Raw genomic sequence first — 9693 nt, forward strand, 5'->3', positions numbered from 1 at the left:
TAAGCGCATATTTCTCTCTTTTCCCAAAAGCATCATCCCGACATTAAATCGACCACGTAAGGCCCTCCATGCCCTAAAGACGTTTGGAGAGTATCGACGGAGGAGGCTGAGTTGGGAAAGAGATGATCATGAATACCACTGGCGTACTCTTCAATATCTGTCCGTACAAATGGGTAGGTTGTTGAAAATTATGATAAACAGTGACAAAAGGTATTTCGTCATCGAAATATCTGGTGTAATAGGACGCCTGACACAATTTTTGATATGCTGATCTTTTTATCGCCCCGTCAAAGTGCTCCAGGTGTAATGTTTGTTGAAAGAAAAGATATGACATGTTAAATACTCGGTTCTCGTCAATATTTCTTGGATACGAGTCTAGCTATTTTTCCATCAGCATTTTATTCTGTAGTTTCAGAATCACGATAAGAAATCGTGTGCGTTTGTAAAGAAATCAAGTGTGCCAGTTCTGTAATGAGATGCAAATCCAGTCTACGATAACAACAGGGTTTATATGATTTTTAATTGTGCATGTGTTTCCATTTCCAATAAAACCAGTTTTACAGGAACAGCAACGGCAGCGGAGTCCGGCATTGATATTGCTACACATGCCAATAGAAGCTCGGCTCTCGTCAAAATCTTCGAGGATAACAAAATAAATTCAATAATAATGATAGTAATAATAATAATAATAATAATAATCATCATCATCATCATCATAATGAGAAACGGAAAAAGAAATTAGACAGGAAGAATATGAAATATCTCATTTGCTCCTTTATCTAGTGACACCATTGCCCTTTTAACGGCTTAAATGGCAAAACGTTCATGATAATGATAATAATAGCAGTACTAATGATGCCTGCTACAAAATCGGAGTTTCTGGATCAAGTACTCCTACAACGATGCAGTTAACCGGAACAGGAACCGGGAGAGGAGCAGGAAGAGGAGAGACAGAGAAGAAGGGAAATTGACAAAAAGTGAAAAGCTATAAAGACATGTCCGAGGGGGAATTTGAAGCGCACGTCTACAAGGTGTTGACGGAAGCAGCCAAACGACAAGCGGAAGAGGAAGAAGCCAAGATTCGCATCGTCAAGTTCTCGGTCGAAAAACTTCGAGAAACCGAGGCGACACTGGAAGCCATCAAAATGTCCGTGGCGATACTTGTTAAAAAACAAGAAATGGACAGGTTTGAAAATAAAAATTGCTTAATATCTATGGTTTACACGTTTCTTTGGTATCCGCATGGCAATTTCCGCTCTAATATATCTGCAAATACTTTACACTATTCTTTGGTGTCCGTAAGGAAAACTCGCGTCACTTTCCTCTCTAATATATCTAAAAATGGTTTACACTATTCTTTGGTATCCGTAAGGAAAACTCACGTAACTTCCAGGCTCTATCACCCTTTTATCGAATACTAGTTGGTAAGTTTTTATTTGCGGTTCGGTGCGAATTTTCTTTTCTACGGGATATCTTACGAAATGCACCGGGTTGTACACGTGGGTGACTGCGTCATGATGATCTATGAGCTTTTTCAACACGTTGTCGTTTAGAACTTGAAAATTAAGTTGTTGCCTACCCATCACATTTAACGAAAACCCTTTCACTTTGGTACACACATGTCCGAGTCGCGTGCGATACCCGTAATTTTTCGCACCTGCACTCATAAATTCCTCGATCCAGCCCCCCTCGTCCAGTTCATTTGTCATATCGCCTAAATGATCGCCTAGCGGAATTTTGGCCAAACCGGGTTTCCAACTTGCTGTTGTACTCTTGCTGTTGTACTCTTTCTAGCGATTCGTATAGTTTTAAACGCGCTAACGCCGTGGTAAACGCTGCGATGAAAATCTTTGTGGTCATACCTTTGAGAGGATCCTTTGAATCTTGCTGATGCACGACTTCCACAATTTGAGGCGATAAAGTTCTTACCTCTTGTACGTGCACTAACGGGTCGTTGAACATGTCAAGCAGTCCGCAGGCTTCGGTCATTTGGCAGGTTTGCGACTTGTTGGTTTGCTGTCCGAATTTTCACCAAAACGAATTTAACATCAGTTTGGCGACTGCTTTACTCCCTGGGTTTCTCGTGATCTTGGCGGCGTTTAAACAAATTCCCTCTTTTCTCTCGTATTCACTCACATATCGCATGCGATCTGTTTCTTCTCGACACCAGGAAGGGTAACCGGCGCTCTCTTGTTTTATTTTGAGCCAAGTGTCGACGTACGGCGCAAACAATCCTTCCTGAGATTCTTCAAAGTGCCACACTTCGTGAATGCGAAGCACGCGATACCCCAGAGACACAGTTTTTTTTTCTGGCGTACACCAAGTACCTCGCAAGGTGCGTTCGGCGTCCGTGTGAGCGCACTCGTAAGATTTTTCCAGCAGTGGTTTACCACTTTCTTCATCAACACACTTGGTGCATAAGGGAAACGTTAGCTTGTACGAACCAGAGCCCATATTGTGTCTGTACGGTAACACGGGGTGAAACAACTGAGCGGGAGGTAACACGTCCTCTTTCAATAGACCAAAATAGGCCGAGGGATCTTGATTTTCGGGCTAGTACAAGATGACGGGATGCCCTACAGGGTACACACCATTCTTGTTTACCCATGGGTATTCGCTTGTCACGTCGACGTAACGTATCTGTTCATCGCCTGTGACCCGATGATAGAGCGAAACGGCACCAGTACGCCCACCAAAAAATGCCTCGCGCGGTTCTAACGGTTCCATTAGATGCAAATCTGCGACAAAGTCACGGCACTCCCCAACTTGCTTTTTGAGATCGGAAAACTCGCATTCCCACATTTCCACGACCGTGTACCCGGCGTCACGCAACGCTTTGACTTTTTGAACCGTCTGACTCCTTAACGCTTCCACGTTTAAATCCATGGTACAGCGAGGGATTTGTTTTCTATCCAGAAGGCAGGTACGGCATCCGTGGTACAAACAGCCTTGAAACTCGAAAAAGGTGCGCGATTCTCGGTAATATCCGTTCACGTGATAGGTGTGACCAGCCAAATGAAAGCCCACTTCACCGCCATTTATTGCGTGACCTATGCGAATTCCACGGCGCCTCTCTTCCCACAACAGCCACTCTAAAGATTTCAAAGAATGCGGTGGACGAGCCCGATGCCAACCACTACATGGTTCTAAGGCGATGCTATCTTCCTCCATGACTCGTTTGCGCCAGTAGCGATTGCACGCTTGAGCGATGGTCAAGCATTTTTCGAGCGGGTCAAAATCGGCGACCGCGCGAAATTCAACCACAAATTTTTGACATCCGGCTATCAATAATTTAACATCCGAACCGCAATATTCGATCAACTCACGTTTTAGATCGTACACGGCGGGTGGTTGACAACGGGCAGATTCTTCTCTGTACCACTCCTCAAACTCGGTTATCTTTTTCTCTGACATGGACGCGGGTCGAAGTGAATGCGATCCGGTAAGGCACCCACATATTCCGCATTGTCGGGAGTGTGAAAAGCGTGTGGGAAAAACCCTTTCTTTAATTCTTCGATTCCAAACGTGCTGGAAAATTGGGCGAGCGAAGATGGAATGAAACAGAAGGAATCTTTAAATTGCATTCTTCCATATGATAGAGACAACTGTTTCGTTCCGCTAGGGATCATGAATTCAAATCTCCGGTGTTCTTTTAAGAGTTGTGCTTGTAAAAAAAACACTATCGTATACTCTGAGGTTGTGAAATATGCATATATGACGTCAATGCTATCTTCTTTAGGAATCGGGTGGGTGTCCGTGCCGTAGATCAGAGTATCTAAAAATTCCAAAAATTCCCCAGAGCATTCTGGACCGTAAAAGGTGTGGCACTCGTCCGAGTCCCCCGTTGCGGCGCGCACCAAGTTAGGGACATGGGTACCGTCAGACTCGATCATTGCTTCAAAATCGGCGTAGACAAAAATGGGTGGGTCTATGTAAGGGCTGACATCGGGATTTTGTCGCTTCTGCTTTTTGTACAGGTCTTTGGGTTCTTTCACGGGCTCGTCTTCCTCTTCTTCTCCGCGTTGGATGTAACACTGATGCGATGTCAAATCTACATCTTCTCTGCATGCGCGACATCGCCCGGTATAACATTCATGCGGGTCGTCAGAAGGCGTGTATTCTTTGCAACACAGCTCACAACGCACCCAGCTAGCGCAAATACCTTCAGTAAGATGGTAGGCCACACATCTCTTATCGTAATAATGGCGATGCGGAAATGTGGGATTTCGTCCTGTGTAAGTTAGTTCAGGCAAGTTTTTGCTTCTAAAGGTCCTCTCACGGACCTACCTTACCCTGCAGGAGTTCTTTTATTTCCTTACACAGGCTGAGTATATAATGGCATATCAATAAAATGCGTCTAAGTTTTCGTAATACTGCCCAGGGGGCATGATACTGAGACAAACGTCTCTACAATATAACTGATGAAGTTTTTGTTTGCTAAATAATTTTTCGCCGTAGACTAAATCCCATTTTCAAAATGTTCAAAGTAGTCTGTTTCAAACAGCTTCCTGGAGTTTCGACAAGCAAAGTTGTTGCTTAGGTATAGGGTATTTCTCAAATGAAGGAAACGATAACGGAAATAAATAATTCTCATACTAGCTTGATGATGTTCGTCTGTATGGCACTTTAGTGGTGCGCGTAGTATTGAGAAGATAGATACTTTAAACAAGCGAATTCTTAGAGTTATCTTGCAGGATTATAATTCTACCTATGACTCTCTACTTAGCAAAGTTAACTCCAAATCTCTGTATAAAAGACGCCTTCAGACTTTCTTAATTATAATGTACAAGAGCTTGTTTTTTAACTGCTATCCAGGCTATCTAAGGAATATGTTTGGTTTACGCTCTGTATCCTATAATCTACGCGGAAATTATATTTTGTCTCTACCGTCTACAAAAACTACTACTTATGGTCTTCACTCCTTTTCATATATGGCTTCAAAACTATGGAACTCTCTTCCGGACTCTTTTAGAACGTCTTAATTTTCTTACTTTAAGCGCAAGATTCTACAGTATGACTCTCTCTCATAGTTAAATTTTAGACTGTTACAATTTTAAATTTTACATTTTACATTTTACATTTTACACTTTACACTTTACACTTTACATTTTAAATTTTACATTTTACTTTTTACATTTTACATTTTACATTTTACTTTTTACATTTTACATTTTACATTTTATATTTTACATTTTACATTTTACATTTTACATTTTAGTAGTATTTAGAATTTTACTTGTAACTCGAAGATACTAGCTTATCCTTTAGCTACTACAAATTCGAGATTAAATAAAGTATATGTATGTATTTATGTATGGCTTAGTTCTCTTGAAAGTTGAAGACTCTAGCGTAAATGAAGGAAAATATTACTAGTGGTTTTCCTCATTGATCAAAAACATGTGAAGGTGTTTCCATGTAAAAATCATAATAATCGAGAGGTTTTTCCTTGTGTTCCGCACTCTCAGGGATACCTTTGTTTCTTCCATTCATGAGACGATTCGAATGAATACTGTGTTATTTTAAGACATGGAGATAGAACTGAAGTCAAACACTTCTGAACCACCTGCTGTTAAAAGCTACGATGATATGAAGTACCACTCACAGTTTTCGTACTCATTCCATTTGCTATAGCTAATGCAATGAGTATTTCTACGAATCTAATGGTTTTTGAGACTCAAATAAAAACTGCAACAGATAAATCTTGAGCATCAAAAACCTTTAGATATAACTACATTATTTGATTTTCTCTCCTCAAGTTACAAAAGTCTGAGTGTCTCTTATTCATTGCCATCCGAATAATTCATCAGTGTTTCTCTGCAAGCTTGATTTGAATTTCTGGTTAATAACAACCAGGTAAAATATTTCTTTCCCTCCAAAAGATAGTTTTTATTGCGTATTTCTGATTGTTTAATGATGAAATTGACCTGAATAAATATTGTAAAAGTTGACAACTTAGGAAACGTCGCGGAAAAGTTTCAACCAAAATACCCCAAATGAAGTTCCCGCACACGATCGAGTTTGTTCCAACTCGTTTTGAAAGTTTCTAAATTTTTCAGCGCTTTGTAAAACCGTGGTTTCCTTCTTCATCATTTCTAATTAGTTACTCTTATTGACAATAGCAATTTTTTTTCACGTAAGTTTCGGGCCCTTGCTTTCCTGCAACTCCAGATTTGCAGGCTTCGGAGTTGCCAAAGTCTACATTTTCATGCAACCCACACAAAAGAATGTCAAACTTAACTCACCATGGTCTGCAACTGTTAAGGTGTAGAACCAGCCTCCAAACAAAAAAAGAAGAAATATGAAAGAGAGCATCGGGCAGCGACGGCGGACCATCTTCAGAGTATTGTTTAAAAAAAAAAAAAAAAAAAAAAAAAACCTTCTTAACCCACTATCACGGTAGTTTGCTTTTTAAAAATATTTTCAATAAAGTGAGTAAAATGTAGCAACCATCAGTTTCCCTTCTCTGGCACTGCTAGGTTCTTAAAGAGCGAAGTTTTATTCTTACCGTCATCTATTATTAATCAAAGTTATGCGGGATAATAAGTTTCATAACTGTTTCATGTTTAATATCTTCTTCAAACATCATTTGTGCATGAAATGTGCCCTTTACAAGCCTCTTGTTTTGTGGTTTTTTAAAAGAGAAATTTCTCTGAAACATTGATCAAAACGAAATGAAAGAACGACGGAGAAAGAAAACAAAAAGAAGAAGAGAAAAATCCAGATACTAACTGAGGATGATTATTTCTAATGTTATTCATTAACTTTCCTTGGGATATTCTTAGCCATTGGAGCCATTTTGACTAATGTAAGTCTTTTGTATTCTATGTCAAAACAATTCCACAATTAAAAGAACTCCTTAAATAAAAACACACAAGCGACTACCGGGTTTGGTGTTTTTCCATTCAATGACTTGGCGTTTGGGGGTAGAATGATTATTTAAACATTCAATAAAGAAAAAGTTCTGCACGTCACGCAATGTAAACTAGGTCCCTAAAGCGTTCTTTTTGGATCTTTTTCCAAGCTTTTTTTATCGCCAATAAAGAAAAAAAAGTTATATTGATTTTAACAGGCGAAAATAAGTCTGTTTAAACGACAGGGGTGCGTAACAGTTAAAAAACAAATTACTGTCATGTCAGCCAAGCTTTTAGAATATTCGTCACGATTATTATCATAATGAAGTGTACACAAACTCATCAAAAAAGCGTGGTTTTTTTTTTTTGCTGCTTGAAACGACTCTTTCGCACGAAGTTTCCACTTGCCATATGCTGTTGCCTTTTAATTCATAGTTTTCTATTAAGTTCTCACGCAAGTTTGCAAGTTTTGTGGACGAATAAACCATTGGCTAAGTGAAGAAAGAACAACCTTACATGCCAGAAGGCCATCAACTTAAGTTCACAAACGTTTCTTTTCTAAATTACTTCATCTCGAATCAGGGGGTGGATCACTATCCGTTTCTGGGGATGGAAAACGATGGAAAAAAACAATTTTAGAAGAGAAGAGTTTGACAGCTGTAAAATCCCGTAACGCCACTAGTGTTATAAAATACGATCCCATCCGGCTGTATTATTTTGTCAGACAGTTTGAGGCACTTCTTGTAAATAATCAATGTAATCTCGAGACAATTTTCATCTTTCAACGCATGGCAAAACCAAAAGTAATAACATTTAATCCAACATCAGATGTTATTAATGCAAACAATAAAAAACTAAGATTTAGCCCTTTTGTGCGACGCAATATCCCAAGTCTGATTCACGCTAATGATAAGAACTTGTAGAAAAAACGTTAACGACATAAGAGGGTTATTTTGTTGTTAAAATGTGTGGTGTAAATCCGTGGGCATAACGACGACACAATGAAAACAGGCTATATGAATAAACAGGCTAGCGCTGAGCTGAATATGATAACATCACTGATTAGCACATTTATTTGGTTCGCTAGTTTTGGAAATTTTCCTTCGGTTCTGGCTTCACCCGCTTCCGCTCAACAGCCGGCGGGGCTTCGCCACATGTGGTTAATTCACCAAGAACAGCCTTCGGAACTCAAATGGTCTATTCCTTTTCTCTTTTAAGATTTTCGTCCTTGCACGTGTTATGATATTGCAAATTACGGCGCTTAGCATGCCTGCAAACCTTTGGTTGGTTCTTCTTTTACTACCTGCCTGCTCGCTTATTCCGAAATTTCACTTTAATTAATTAACGAACAAATGCCAGACACATGAATAAACCCTGAAACCCCCTCTTCGGCACCTACGCCGTATGAATATTTAATTAGAACCCACTCGGCCGAATCACTCGGATCCAGACCGCGCGGAAGTTGCCATAAACCTATGATTCCAACGTGGGAGAACAATCTACTTTCCATCAATTGTACAGAGACATGATGACAGCTTGTCAAACAGAGTGACATTTTTTTACGTTTATGTATAATCTCTTCCTACATTTCAACATTCATTTCATACACCATGTCATCTGAAAAACAACTGTTTGGAGGAAGAGATTGAACAGAACCTTCAATGGGGCCGAACCATCCTGGACGAATTATTTGCCATTGTAAAAGAAAAAGCTACCACGCAAGATCTTTGTGAAATACGGAGACAAGTGACTAAATACATTGACGAGATTGAAACCTATGATGCACAAGTGGGAGAACATTCTACATTTCATCAATTATACAAAGACATGATGACAGCTTTTCTTGCTTATGTTACCTATTTACATCTCAAATATCGTGCAGAGTGTATAAATAAACATAGTTAATCCCACCGCCATCTTGGATTCTTTTGTTATCTTTGTACTTTTTTGTACCGTTATTTTTTAAAAACCCTACTCACGAACCTATACGAAAATCAACCCTAACCCTAATAACCCCTCGTACACCTACACCAAACCCTAACCCTAACGCCCTTTATACGCTTACGGAATATTTAACCCTATTCTAACCCCTCGTACACCTACGCCACATGAATATATTAACCTCGACCGAGGCAGTCGGACCCAAGCCGCGCGGGATGTGCCATACAGGCCCCCAATACTACTAATAGGGAGTTTAAGCAAATCACTACGGCTGGCGCTGCTACGGCTACCGGAAGTAAAATTGTCCAGAAACGAGTCATTGCGCATGTCAGTGGTTCCCATCCAGCCGTAGTGGGAAATCCTTCTACGCGAGTGGGAAGGTTTCGGCGTAGTCTGTGGTACGTGAACTTATCTCGCTTCTTTCTTCGCTTTATACATTCTCCTGAGCAATTTTAACTTTTGAAATACACTTAACATCTTTTAAAATAGCTTATCGGGAATATTTATCAAGCTTGCTGTCCCTTACCGAGTGAATCTGCCTTTATTTTTGCCGCCGGGTTTGTCGAAGGATCGAAGCAGTGTGCACATGGAGAACGCAGCGAACGCAAAGTGAAATGCGTAGGTAGAAAGTCTAACTTTTCCTTTTCAAACCTCAAAGACTACTTGAAATTCAAATAGCTGAAGGCAAGGAATGACGAGGGTTATGAAGGACCGTGTAGAAACTTTGCTTTGGGGTTTATAAGCTCCAAACTGGCAATTTTACAACACGTAAGCTCAAATATTTCAATTCATTCATTCACTGTGCACAGGATCGCTTACAATTTTTTTTTCCAAACGTTGGAATCCCTCGTCCCTTTCAACGAAGTCATTTTGAGTTTTTAGACGTGCAATAAACTACCGC

The 9693-nt window shown here is 40.0% G+C and overlaps 1 long non-coding RNA gene across 1 annotated transcript in view; it reads right to left on the reverse strand.

The window, feature by feature from the left end:
• The window catches only part of LOC148737110 (uncharacterized), a 9787-nt gene extending 3312 nt beyond the window's left edge, over positions 1 to 6475 (reverse strand). The window contains exon 1 of the long non-coding RNA XR_015996139.1: positions 6243 to 6475. This is a non-coding gene — a long non-coding RNA (uncharacterized LOC148737110). The remainder of the gene's footprint in view (positions 1 to 6242) is intronic.
• Between the last annotated feature and the right edge of the window lie 3218 nt (positions 6476 to 9693).

The sequence above is a fragment of the Stylophora pistillata genome, chromosome 2, assembly GCF_964205215.1.
Source record: "Stylophora pistillata chromosome 2, jaStyPist1.2, whole genome shotgun sequence".
Lineage (NCBI taxonomy): Eukaryota > Metazoa > Cnidaria > Anthozoa > Scleractinia > Pocilloporidae > Stylophora > Stylophora pistillata.